Source organism: Triticum dicoccoides, chromosome 1A (genome assembly GCF_002162155.2).
Source record: "Triticum dicoccoides isolate Atlit2015 ecotype Zavitan chromosome 1A, WEW_v2.0, whole genome shotgun sequence".
Classification (NCBI taxonomy): Eukaryota; Viridiplantae; Streptophyta; class Magnoliopsida; order Poales; family Poaceae; genus Triticum; species Triticum dicoccoides.
In genome coordinates this window covers 18617582-18629947 of record NC_041380.1, presented here as the reverse complement: position 1 = coordinate 18629947, position 12366 = coordinate 18617582, and the positions used below count along the sequence as shown (strand labels likewise).

General features: G+C 44.6%; 1 long non-coding RNA gene across 1 annotated transcript; it reads left to right on the top strand.

Annotated features, from left to right (window-relative positions):
- Positions 1-1095: 1095 nt before the first annotated feature.
- LOC119350616 lies at positions 1096-1970 on the top strand. The gene is made up of 3 exons (XR_005169574.1): positions 1096-1243; positions 1327-1444; positions 1595-1970. It is a non-coding gene; the product is annotated as an uncharacterized LOC119350616 (long non-coding RNA).
- The last annotated feature ends 10396 nt before the right edge of the window (positions 1971-12366 follow it).

Sequence of the window (12366 nt, the reverse complement as noted above, 5' to 3'; positions counted from 1 at the left end):
TACATTTTTACAGCTTGTCATGTATACCATACTGTACCTAGTACCGGTTTAGTGCACAATAACTTAACTTCTTATTTATATCTTTATTTATCTCCGGTTGAAACTTATCGTATTTCCTCGCATGTATAAGCGCACGCATGTGTGCGTGTATTTTACATGCATGTAAATTTTCATATTTTTCAAAACAAAATAAAATGTTGTTTCCCCCAAGTTAATCTATCACGATGTCAAGTTAGTGGAGGACGATCCATACTACAATTTTGGCTCTCCTTGGAGTTCATGCGCACGCATGGGAAGTTTTTCAACTCAATTTTGCAGATATATTCACATTGCCCATGCATGTCGAACAAACTGTGAACATATATGTAAACCACTTTCTAAATATTTTCCCCTTTTTTATTTATATCGGTGAGGTTTTTATGGGTGGAGGCTTTCTCCTTTTTTTGGCATAGATGGTAGACGTGGCAGATGCTATTTTGTATTGTACGGACAGTCTATGTTACGTATTTTTTCATTTTCTATCCTGACCGTAAATTTTACAATCCAACGATATAATTAATTCTAATGATGTGGATTAAGGAGAAGGCTTTTTTATCCTAGATGTAAATTTTACAATCCAACTGTATAATTAATTCTAATGATGTGGATTAAGGAGACGGCTTGAAAGGTGCATCCAATTGGTAAATATAAGAAAGATAGAAAGATTTCCTAAAAAAAGATAGATAGATAAGCATGGTTATTAGGTCAGGAAATATTATACACTACTAGGTTATGAGTATGTATGTATCCAGGCTAGCTTTGGAGTAGCCTGCGCAAAGTAGGAGGACAGCGAGTAGGAGGCTTGGCCTTAAATGGCTCCAGCTGTTTGCGCGAGCGAGAAAGGATATGGACGAACAGAGAAAGCTGGGAGGAGGAGGAGAGAGAGGTCGATGAGCAGCAGAGGAGCGCAGTCAAACCGGCAGTTTCACTTCGGTGCGAAAAACAGCATATGGTAACAAGATTGGCAGGGCTGGCGTATGACTGAGTGGCGTTGGCGTTACCAGTCCGGCGCATATAAGTAGGAGCGACGGCGAGCCGGAGGTCACACAGCCGAGCAGCAAGATCGCTCTTCCGTCCTGCTCCTCCTCCAGTCCTCTCCTCCAGTGCTCTCCTCCGGCCAGCGTGAGCTTGAGAGAGGTTGGTACCTGCAGGTAGCCATGGACGGCCACCGCCGCGCGCCGCGCCAGATTCTGGTGCTCGAGGAGTATGCACCTCTAATCATACACTACATCTCTTTCAGCCTTAAGTTTCTTTCTGTTTGTAATCTCATTGCCGCCGGTGTCGCAGGGCGTTCAAGAAATGTCCCCACCCCGACCAGACTCAGGTCGCAAATCTCAGCCGCGAAACCGGCATGGAGGTCCATCAGATCCAATACTGGTTCCAGACTCGGCGGGCGCAGATCAAGGTATGTACTGATAAGTAGCTCTAATAGATGCACTCTGCGACCTTCATTTTGAGGAACGAACTTGCCAAACTTTTGGCTGACTTGGGTCGGATTTTCTGCATTTGCGTGGGCCATTGGAAATTTGTAATTAACAAAGCTCTTATTGTATAGGGATCTTCATCGAACACAAGGCCTCCGACCAAGGGATCTTCATCGTCATATCCTTGATGCTCCTCTCATTCGACAACTTTGCCTTCATTATTTGACACAAGGAGGAGCGTCATAGAGATGGAGGCTGATGTTCGTCGTCGCTATTGTGGTCTTTCTCGGTTTAGTGTTTGTGCGTGTGTGTTTCGTCTTATTAGCCAAGGCCCCCTTCGGGTTTGTATCGTGTGCATCTGTGGCTCTTGAGCCTTGGACCCGAGATAGGTTTGTATCTTGTTGTGTTGTGTTTACCTTGCATTTGAATTTTAAACTCTGCCACCGTATCCTGAACCTTGCTATAGTTGGGGTTTAGCTTTGACTAAGCAATAAGAAATTATCTGAATATTTTTGTATTCTTGTTAATAGTTTGTACTGTCAAATCGATTGTCCGATGTCCAACTGTTCAAGATTTGTATGCAGAATCTAGAAGAACCAAAAACACCGACGAGCGTTCATAATGGTCTTACTGTTCAAGATTTGTATAAAGATCTTGATTTTTTTAGGCTTTTGGTGTCTTATGTGTTTGTGATTCATGACATGTACCAGTATTAAGTGGTTGAAAAAATAATACCAACAGCGGGAACTTCCACGGGAGCGGCATCACGCCGCACTTCTGCCCTACTAGTGAACAGTAAGACTGGTTTGAAAAATAGCTCAGTTCTTTGAAAAAACAAAACTTATGACCTATGGAGGATGTCTGCTCCTAGTCAACTCTGTGCTCACCAGCCTAAATATATTGATGCTCTAATTTTTTAAAGTATCAAAAGGGGCACACAAAAGACTGGATTACTACTAATCCAAATTCTTCCGGCAGTGCAATGAATATAGGAGGAAATATCGCTCGGAGAACTGGGATATTCTTTCTAGGACAAAAGACCAAGGGGGTGGGATATTCTTAGGAAATGGCTATATATGTTACTTATAGTGAAGGAGGGGGTGTGGCAAGAGTTGCTACACAATAAATACCTCCACTCCAAGACATCATCTTGAGTAACGGCACAGATGTTGAACTCACCATTTTGGAAGGTCTTGATGAATGTATAGACTGCATTTTTTTAGTAGAGGCGGTTTTAGAGTGGGTGATGGTCGTATTATGAGATTCTGGTAGGATACCTGACTAGGAGATGAGCCATTGGCCTTACAATACCTGAACTGTTATGATATTGTGCAACGGAAGGAGGTTGATGCTAATACCATATCTATCAGTGACAAGTCCGTTGAGTGACTAGTTTCGGCGAGCCTTAGTTTAGATAAGTGGACCGCTTTGTTTGATTTAGTACGTCGGTTCATGTCGATCAACTTTACTAACGAACCAGACTCGTTACGATCATGATTGACTCCTTGTCTTTTCTTAGTTAAATCTATGTGTGCGGGTCTTATTAACGCTGGACTTCTTGTAGAAAACACATTTGAAAAACTAAAGTTCTGCTCAAGTTTTTTTGATTGGTTCCTCTATAAAGTGGTCATCTTAACGAAGGATAATCTCGTAAAATAAATGAAAGGGAGCACCAACTTGGTAGGCTGGTGTCTGATGGCTCCTATGTCACACTTGCTTGCTGCGGATATCAGAGAGCACTTGCATAACAAGAGGTAAGTTTAATTAACTCTACACGCCTCTCCACAAATTCTGCTACAACATGCTAAATTTTGACTGCTCACTGAACCCATGATCCTAGCTTAAAATAATCATTTCCTGATATATGTTTCAGGTATTTCATTGTAATCGACACGATATGGAAACAGATCACTGGAGTATCATGGAATCTGAATTTTGGTGCAAGTAGCAGAGTAATGGTGACAACCACTATGCAGTCAGTATTTAACGCTTGCAACTCTAGCAAGGGCTATGTGCAAAAAGTAGGAAGACCAGGTAACTAAGAAACAGCACTCGAAACGATTGTTCTTGAAGAAAGCTTCAGTTTACATGGAGAAAAGGAAATTCTGATGAGAAGTGAAGGCCAACCATTTGCTCTTGTTAGCATGGCCGCAAGTGTCTACATGCTGAGAATCCTAATCTCTAGATGTTGAAGAATGTGCCCACTTGGATGATCATCTAAAATAAAATAGACAACCTTCTGCTTCTAAAACATCTGAGCCTTGGGAACGCTTTTAATTACAAGCCTTCCAAATGGGACAGAAAAACTGAGGCTTCTAGAGACACTCGAATCCATGCAAGTCACGTTAATTCATCTGCTTCAAAAGTTTCAGATTTCGGAACCGCACAACTTTTTGTTACCAGGACATTACAACTTGGAGACACTGGGAGGATTTGTTGCTGATGAGCGCCAAGGGTTTCCACAAAGCGTGAGTCGCATGAAAGAACTGAGGATGGGCAATATCCTTAATTCCTTAAGAGCACCCTGTTATCTTATTAGATCACTGAAGATAAACAGCAGCAGGTTGCTTGAGCAGCCCCAAAATGTCAAATTCGCTAGCTACATGTTCTCAGCGAACTGTGCCAAAGGAGATGCGATCCTCAGGTCGGACTTGTTGCCCAACCTCAGTCTCGAGGCTACTGCATTGACGATTCAATGCAGGAAATTTAAAGAGCAATACCGTTTTCGAGAAGACTAGCTACTTTACCGTCTTCTTTCGTAAAGTATGCTCCAAAGCGAGAATTAGATCCTCGGCTTGGTTTTGCAAATTGTTCAGAGTCTCGGGGGCTACTAGGATCACAGTTTTATTGTATCCTTGAGGTACATATTGGAAAGATCATATATATGCTAATCCCATGAAAAGTAATGACTTTACATAAAGAAAAGTATAAGTGGTAAACTTTTTAAAAAGTTAACAAACATAGTATTGGTTAATGATACAAGTCATGAAGAAGTTAATAAAAGAAGAGAAGATTCAGTTATAAATATATTATCTTGGACATCTTTTATGATTGTGAGCCCTCATTAAGTATTCCATTACAAATTGTTGACGTCGGACAAGAAAGACAACGTAATGAGTTATGATTGCTTATAATCAGATAGAAATTATATTGTTATAAATGCTCCAACATGTGGTGTTTGCTCAATATGTTTGCTAGCCAAAAATCCGTACCAAGTAGAGATACTACTTGTACATCCAAAATCCTTAACTCAAGTTGCATGTCATGGGAGTCCACTATATCTACCTATGGATTGCGTAAGATCCTTTAAGTAAGTTGTCATCGGTGCATAAAGCAATAAAATTGTTTCTAAATATGTATGATCTTTTATTGTAAGAGAAAATAAGCTTTGTACGATCTTGTGATGGTAAAGAAATAAAAGCGGCGGACTACATAATAATGTTTGCTATCACAAGGGGCAATATAAAGTGACGTTCCTTTACATTAGAAGCTTGCACATCCAAAACCCAAAAAGCGCATGACAACCTTTGTTTCCCTCCGCGACGGGCCAATCTTTTACATCTTATGTATTTAGTCTTCATGCAAGAGTCAATAGTGTTCTCCTCTATTCCTTTTTCTTTTTTTGCAAGCATCATGTGGTGAGGAAAGATATAGGCATATATGTCCAGTTAGATGTACATGGTCATTTTTTATTATTGTTGACATTAACCTTGAGGTAAATGAGTTAGGAGGCGAAACTATAAGCCCCTATCTTTCTATGTGTCTGACTGGAACTTTTGCTCCATATATATGCCGTGAGTGTCAGCAGCCATAGAAGACTAAATGATAGTTTGAATATGTGGACTTGCAAAACAAAAGCTCTTAAATGAGACCCTTCCTGAAAATATGATGAATAGTAATTGCATTATTGACTTAATTAGAACATAGTTTGTTAGTCTTCCAGAAAGTTTATGCCTTATGCTTCGTTGTTGTGATGAATTGTTACTTTCTCATGAGAAGTTTTATGATACAATGTATTGCTGGTATGATATTGATCATGATGTTACTATGTCTGCATTTCGTTTTTAGCGACACATCTCTCTCTAAACATGTGGTCATGTTTATCGATATCGGCTATTGCTTGAGACCAATGGAGGTCTAAGCTTGGGGGAGTTTATACGTCCATTTTTCATAATGTTTACCTATTGTTATTTATGATGTTTTTTATCAATATAATACTTTGTGGTACAATTCTAATGAATTTTCTCTCTTAATTTGCAAGATTTATATGAAGAGGGAGATTGCCGGCACCTGAAATCCTGGACCTCAAAAAGCTACATCAGATATACCTGTTCTGCACAACTCTAAATGAGCTGAAATTTCACGAAGAATTATTTTGGAATATATGAAAGATACTGGAGAAAAGAAATACCAGAGGGGGCCACCAGGTGCCCACGAGGCACCCAGGCGTGCCCTGGTAGTGAGTGGGGCCCCTGGCCATCCTTTGAGGCTCGTCTTCTACTATAAGAATTCATTTGCCCTAGAAAAAAAAATAAGGAGACGACTTTTGGGAGAAGCGCCGCCGTCTCGAGGCGTAACCTGGGCAGAAGCACTTTTGCTCTCCGGCGGAGTGATTTCGCCGGGGATACTTACCTCCGGTAGGGGAAATCGAAGCCATCGACATCACCAACAACTCTCTCATCATGGGAGGACTAATCTTCATTAACATCTTCACCAGTACAATCTCATCTCAAACCCTTTTTGATATCTTGTATTCAATCTTTGTCTCAAAACCACAGATTGATACATGTGGGTGACTAGTAGTGTTGATTACATCTTGTAGTTAGTGCTAGACGGTTTATTTAGTGAAAGATTATATGTTCATATCCTTAATACTATTCAATAACCCTCTGATCTTGGACACGAATATGATTTTTGAGTAGTAACTTTTGTTCTTGAGGACATAGGAGAAGTCTTGTCATAAGTAATCATGCGAATGTGGAATTCGTTCGATATTTTGATGATATGTATGTTGGTGTTTCCCGTAGTGGTGTCGTGTGAACATCGACTACATAACACATCACCATATTTGGGCTACGGAAGGCATTATGGAGTAGTAATTAGACGATGGGTTGCTAGAGTGACAAAAGCTTAAACCCTAGTTTGTTTATGCGCTATTCCGTAAGGGGCTGTGATACGTCTCCAATGTATCTACTTTTCCAAACACTTTTGACTTTGTTTTGGACTCTAACTTGCATGATTTGAATGGAACTAAGAGCATCTCTAGTCGTTGCCCCCCAGGAGGCGCTAAAAATTTCCCCTGGGGGCGCACCGGCGCAAAATGCGCGTTGGGGGCGTGATGCCACCCAGTCGCAGCGCCCACGGGATTTTTTTGAACGGCGCAAACACGGCGAGTTCATGCATATTTCGGCGACTTCAATCCAAATTCAACCAAACACGGCACAAACACGCCCGCTCATACATATTTAAAGTATTTTACAAAAAAACACAGTACTAGGCCCACCCGCCGTCTCGCTCGCCTCGCCGCTCCTCGCCGGCCGCGGACCTTGTAGTTCTACATGCCGAGGAGGCTGTAGAATCGCTTGTAGTCGCCGCCGTCGTCGTCGCCGCCTCCGTCGTGGCCGACGTCCCTGTTGCAACCCTCCCCCGGTTGGCGCGGTGGGTTGGACGGTCCGGCGGCATCCCCGTCGTCGTTGCTGTCGAGGATCACGACGTGGTGCTCGTCCTTGCGCCCACGCTTCCTGGCGGAGATCTCCTCCAGGGCCCCGGTCTGCCGGGTCATCTCCATCCGGAGGCAGTCGTCGCGCGCCCACCGCAGGGTGTCCGCGTCGGAGAAGCCGCGCCGGGCTATCTCCTCGTACTCCGGGCGGAGGCTGGGCTCCGGTTTGGGCGCGACGAGGACAAGGCAGCCCGAGGTGGGGGCGGAGTCGGCGACGCGGACACCGGAGCTGCGGGTGCACCGGCTGACAGGCGTGTCGTCCTGGGGCTCTGGCTTGACGGGGCGGAGGTAGGGAGAGCTGGTCGACCGACCGGACAAGGAGGATGACGCCCCGGGGTCCATGCGCCTCGGCGTCTATGAGCTCCCACAGTGGCGAGAGAAGGATGGCGGGGAGGGGTACTCCAGCCTCGACGTGTTGCCGCCCTCGATGTACTCGAGGATGGCCTCCAGCGTGCGGCCGGGCACGCCCCACCATCGGCGCCTCCCCTCGGAGTTGAGCCTGCCGGAGTGCACGAAGCCGTTGGTGGCCTCGAGCTGCTTGGCGTGACGGCGGTGGAAGTAGGGCTCCCAGAGCGGGCTGTCGGGGACGTAGCGCAGCCCCTCCCTCGCCGCCCGTGGCAGAGAGGCACGAATACGCGCGATCTCCGCACGACGCGCCATCCCGGTGGGCGGTGGTGGCACCGGGACCCCGCCGGCGCTGATTCTCCACGCCCCGGGCACCCGCATGTCTGGCGGGACCGGGTACTCGGCCTCGTAGAGGAGCCGAGCTTCGTTTTCGTGAAGGTGGCGGCGGCCGAAGCCGTTCGCCGCCGCGCCGTCGCATGGGAATCGTTCGGCCATTTCTACGAACTGGGACGGCGAGGAGAGAGGGAGGAAGGGGAGATAGGGTGCGTCGGCAGGGAGGCTCTATGCGCGCCACCGGCGCGGTGGGGTCGGCTTATATAGGCGGAGGCGGCGCGAGCAAGTGTGGCGGCCTCGTCTACGCGTGGCATGCGTGGGGACGCACGTCGTCACGCCTTCACTGCGCCGCCCGTGAGGCATCAATGGCGGAGGCTGACCGGCGCGGCAGCTTTGGCATTGATTCGCCGTGGGAAACGAGGCGATGAGGACGACGAAGCGGCGAGAAGCGAGACAAGTCGCTGGCAAGGAGGGCCCGCGGCTCTTTCGCGCCAAAAACGATTCGCCCGGCACCCCCGAGTGCCCCCCAGCGTGTCGGGTTCGGGTTGGGTCCGCCGGCGCCAATTTCGGCCCGAGCTGGCGAAAATTGGGCCCTTGGGGGCGCGACTGGGCCGATTTTTTGGCGCTGGCGGCCAAAAAGTCGCCTGGGGGGCCTTGTTGGGGGCGCGGCAGGAGATGCTCTAACCTGGACTGACGCTATTTTTAGCAGAATTGCCATGGTGTTATTTTTGTGCAGAAATAAAAGTTCTCGGAATGACCTGAAAATCAACGTAGATTATTTTTGGAATATATAAAAAATTCGGGCGAAAGAATCAAGGCCAGGGGGGCCACGCCCTGTCCACGAGGGTGGGGGCGCTCCCACCCCCCTGGGCGTGCCCCCCTGCCTCGTGGGCCCCCTGGTGCTCCACCGACCTCAACTCCAACTCCATATATTGGTGTTCGGGGAGGAAAAATCAGCGAGAAGGATTCATCGCGTTTTACGATACGGAGCCTCCGCCAAGCCCTAAACTCTCTCGGGAGTGCTGATCTGGAGTTTGTTCGGGGCTCCGGAGAGGAGAATCCGTCGCCATCGTCATTATCAACCTTCCTCCATCACCAATTTCATGATGATCACCTCTGTGCGTGAGTAATTCCATCATAGGCTTGCTGGACGGTGATGGGTTGGATGTGATTTAGCATGTAATCGAGTTAGTTTTGTTAGGGTTTGATCCCTAGTATCCACTATGTTCTGAGATTGATGTTGCTATGACTTTGCTATGCTTAATGCTTGTCACTAGGGCCCGAGTGCCATGATTTCAGATCTGAACCTATTATGTTTTCATGAATGTATGTGAGTTCTTGATCCTATCTTGCAAGTCTATAGTCACCTATTATGTGTTATGATATGTTAACCATGAAGTGACAATAACGGGGTACTTACCGGTGATGACCGTAGTTTGAGGAGTTCATGTATTCACTAAGTGCTAATGCTTTGTTCCGGTACTCTATTAAAAGGAGGCCTTAATATCCCTTAGTTTCCAATAGAACCCCGTTGCCACGGGAGGGTAGGACAAAAGATGTCATGCAAGTTCTTTTCCATAAGCCCGTATGACTATATTCGGAATACATGCCTACATTACATTGATGAACTGGAGCTAGTTCTGTGTCACCCTCGGTTATAACTTTTACATGAGGAATCGGATCCAAAATAATTCTCCATCACCGATCCAATGCCTACGAGCTTTTCACATATTGTTCTTCGCTTAGTTACTTTTCCGTTGCTACTGTTACAGTCACTATAAAACCAAAACTGCTACTGCTACTTTTTCCACTGTTACCATTACTATCATATTACTTTGCTACTAAATACTTTGCTGCAGATATTAAGTTATCCAGGTGTGATTGAATTGACAACTCAGCTGCTAATACTTGAGAATATTCTTTGGCTTCCCTTTTGTCAAATCAATAAATTTGGGTTGAATACTCTACCCTCGAAAACTGTTGCAATCCCCTATACTTGTGGTTTATCAAGACTATTTTTTGGCGCCGTTGCCGGGGAGCATAGCTCTATTCTTCGAGCCACTTGGGATTTATATCTGCTGATCACTATGAAGAGCTTGAAAGATCAAAGAACCAAAATTTATCCCTCAACTATGAGGGGAGGTAAGGAACTGCCATCTAGCTCTGCACTTCATTCACCTTCTATTATGAGTAAACTTGCGACACCTACTGCTGCTATTGATTCTGATAGGTCGCATGTTATTGATGATGCCACTTCTGTCGTGCATGATATTTATGAGGAAACTACTTTTATGCTTGATACTTCTGTGCCACTAGGTGAATTTCTTGATGAACAACTTGCTAGGGCTAGAGAGAATGATATTATTGAAACTGATAATATTGATGAATGTGATGATGAAGACTCTCCCCCTAGATATGAATTGCCTGTTGTGCCTGAGGGTTATGTTATGGATGAAGAAACTCCTAGAGACTTTCTTGCTTGCAATGATAGGAGTGATCTTAAGAAATTATTAGCTAAGCTGAAAGAAAAATCTCTGAATGCTAGAACGAAATATGACCCTACTTTTGCTACTTCACCTATCTTTATTACTGATAAGTATTATGATTTCTCTGTCGATCCTTTCTATGGCTATGAATCTGAAACTGTTGTGGCACATCTTACTAAATTAAATGATATAGCCACCCTGTTCACTAATGATGAGAAAACTCGCTATTACTTTATCCTTAAATTATTTCCTTTCTCATTAAAGGGTGATGCTAAAACATGGTTTAATTCTCTTGATCCTGGTTGTGTGCGTAGTCCCTAGGATATGATTTATTACTTTTCTGCTAAATATTCCCGCGCTCATAAGAAACAAGCTGCTTTAAGGGAAATATATAATTTTGTGCAAATTGAAGACGAGAGTCTCCCAGAAGCTTGGGGGAGGCTTCTCCGATTACTTAATGCTTTGCGTGATCATCCTCTTAAGAAATATGAAATACTTGATATCTTTTATAATGGACTAACCGATGCTTCCAGAGTTTACCTGGATAGTTGTGTTGGTTGTGTTTTCATGGAAAGAATAGTTGATCAAGCTGAATTGCTATTGAATAATATGTTGACTAATGAAAATAATTGGACACTTCGTGAACTAAGTCCTAAGCCAACTCCGAAGAATAGGGGTATTCTATTTCTCAGTCCTGTAGATATGCAAGAGGCAAAGAAATCTATGAAAGAAAAAGGTATTAAAGCTGAAGATGTTAAAATTTACCACCTATTGAAGAAATACATGGTCTTAATTTTCCGCCTATTGAAGAAATACATGGTCTTGATAAACCGACATAGGTAGTAAAGGTAAATTCTCTCAATAGATATGATAAAGCTGAAATCCCGTCTACTAAGTTTGCTAGTCAGTGATTAGATGAGTGTTATGACTTTATGGTTAAACAAGAAAACTTCAATGCTTATGTTGGTAGACAATTGAAATGCAATGCTTACATGATTGAACACTTGAGTGATTATATGTCTAGAGTTAAAGGTGAACTTAAACTCATTAGTAAACATGCTTCTATGGTTACCACTCAAGTAGAACAAATACTTAAAGCTCAAAATGATTTTCTCAATGAATTAAATAATAATAAGAATGATAATGCTGTTAGAGTTATGACTAGAGGAGGCAAAATGACTCAGGAACCTTTGTATCCTGAGGGCCATCCTACGAGAATTGAGCAAGATTCTCAAAGAACTAATGTAGATGCACCTAGTCCTTCTAAGAGGAAGAAAAAGAAAAATGATAGGACTTTGCCTGCTTCTAGTGAACATGTTGTTGACACACCTGAGAATCCCGATGATATTTCTATTTCTGATGCTGAGACACAATCTGGTAATGAACATGAACCTAGTGATAATGTTCATGATGATGTTCATGTTAATGGTTAACCTAGCAATGATAATGATGTAGAGATTGAACCTGTTGTTGATCTTGATAACCCACAATCAAAGAATCAATGTTATGATAAAAGAGACTTTGTTGCTAGGAAGCACGGTAAAGAAAGAGAACCATGAGTTCAGAAACCCATGCCCTTTCCTCCTAAACCATCCAAGAAAAAGGACGATGAGGATTTTGAGCGCTTTGCTAAAATGATTAGACCTTCTTTGCCATCAGCTACCCAAAAGCAGACGGCAAAGAACTGGCTGATGGCAAAGACCTTCTTTGCCATCAGCCAGTTCTTTGCCGTCCACTAGCAGACGGCAAAGAGGGGGGCCCACTGACGAGCTGCTTAAAAAAACTTAACGGCCCCCTCTTTGCCGTCTGCTAGCAGACGGCAAAGAGCAAAAAAGCAGACGACAAAGAATTAACATATCTAACGGCCGCGCCCCATCCCGCCCCTCTCTCTGTTTCTCTCCCTCTTCACACGCGCGCCGCCGCCCCCACCACTCGCCGCCGCCCCGTCGCCCCACCACCCCACCACCCCACCGGCCCCCCGCCCCGGTGCCACCGCGGCCCCGTCGGCCCCGCCGCCCTG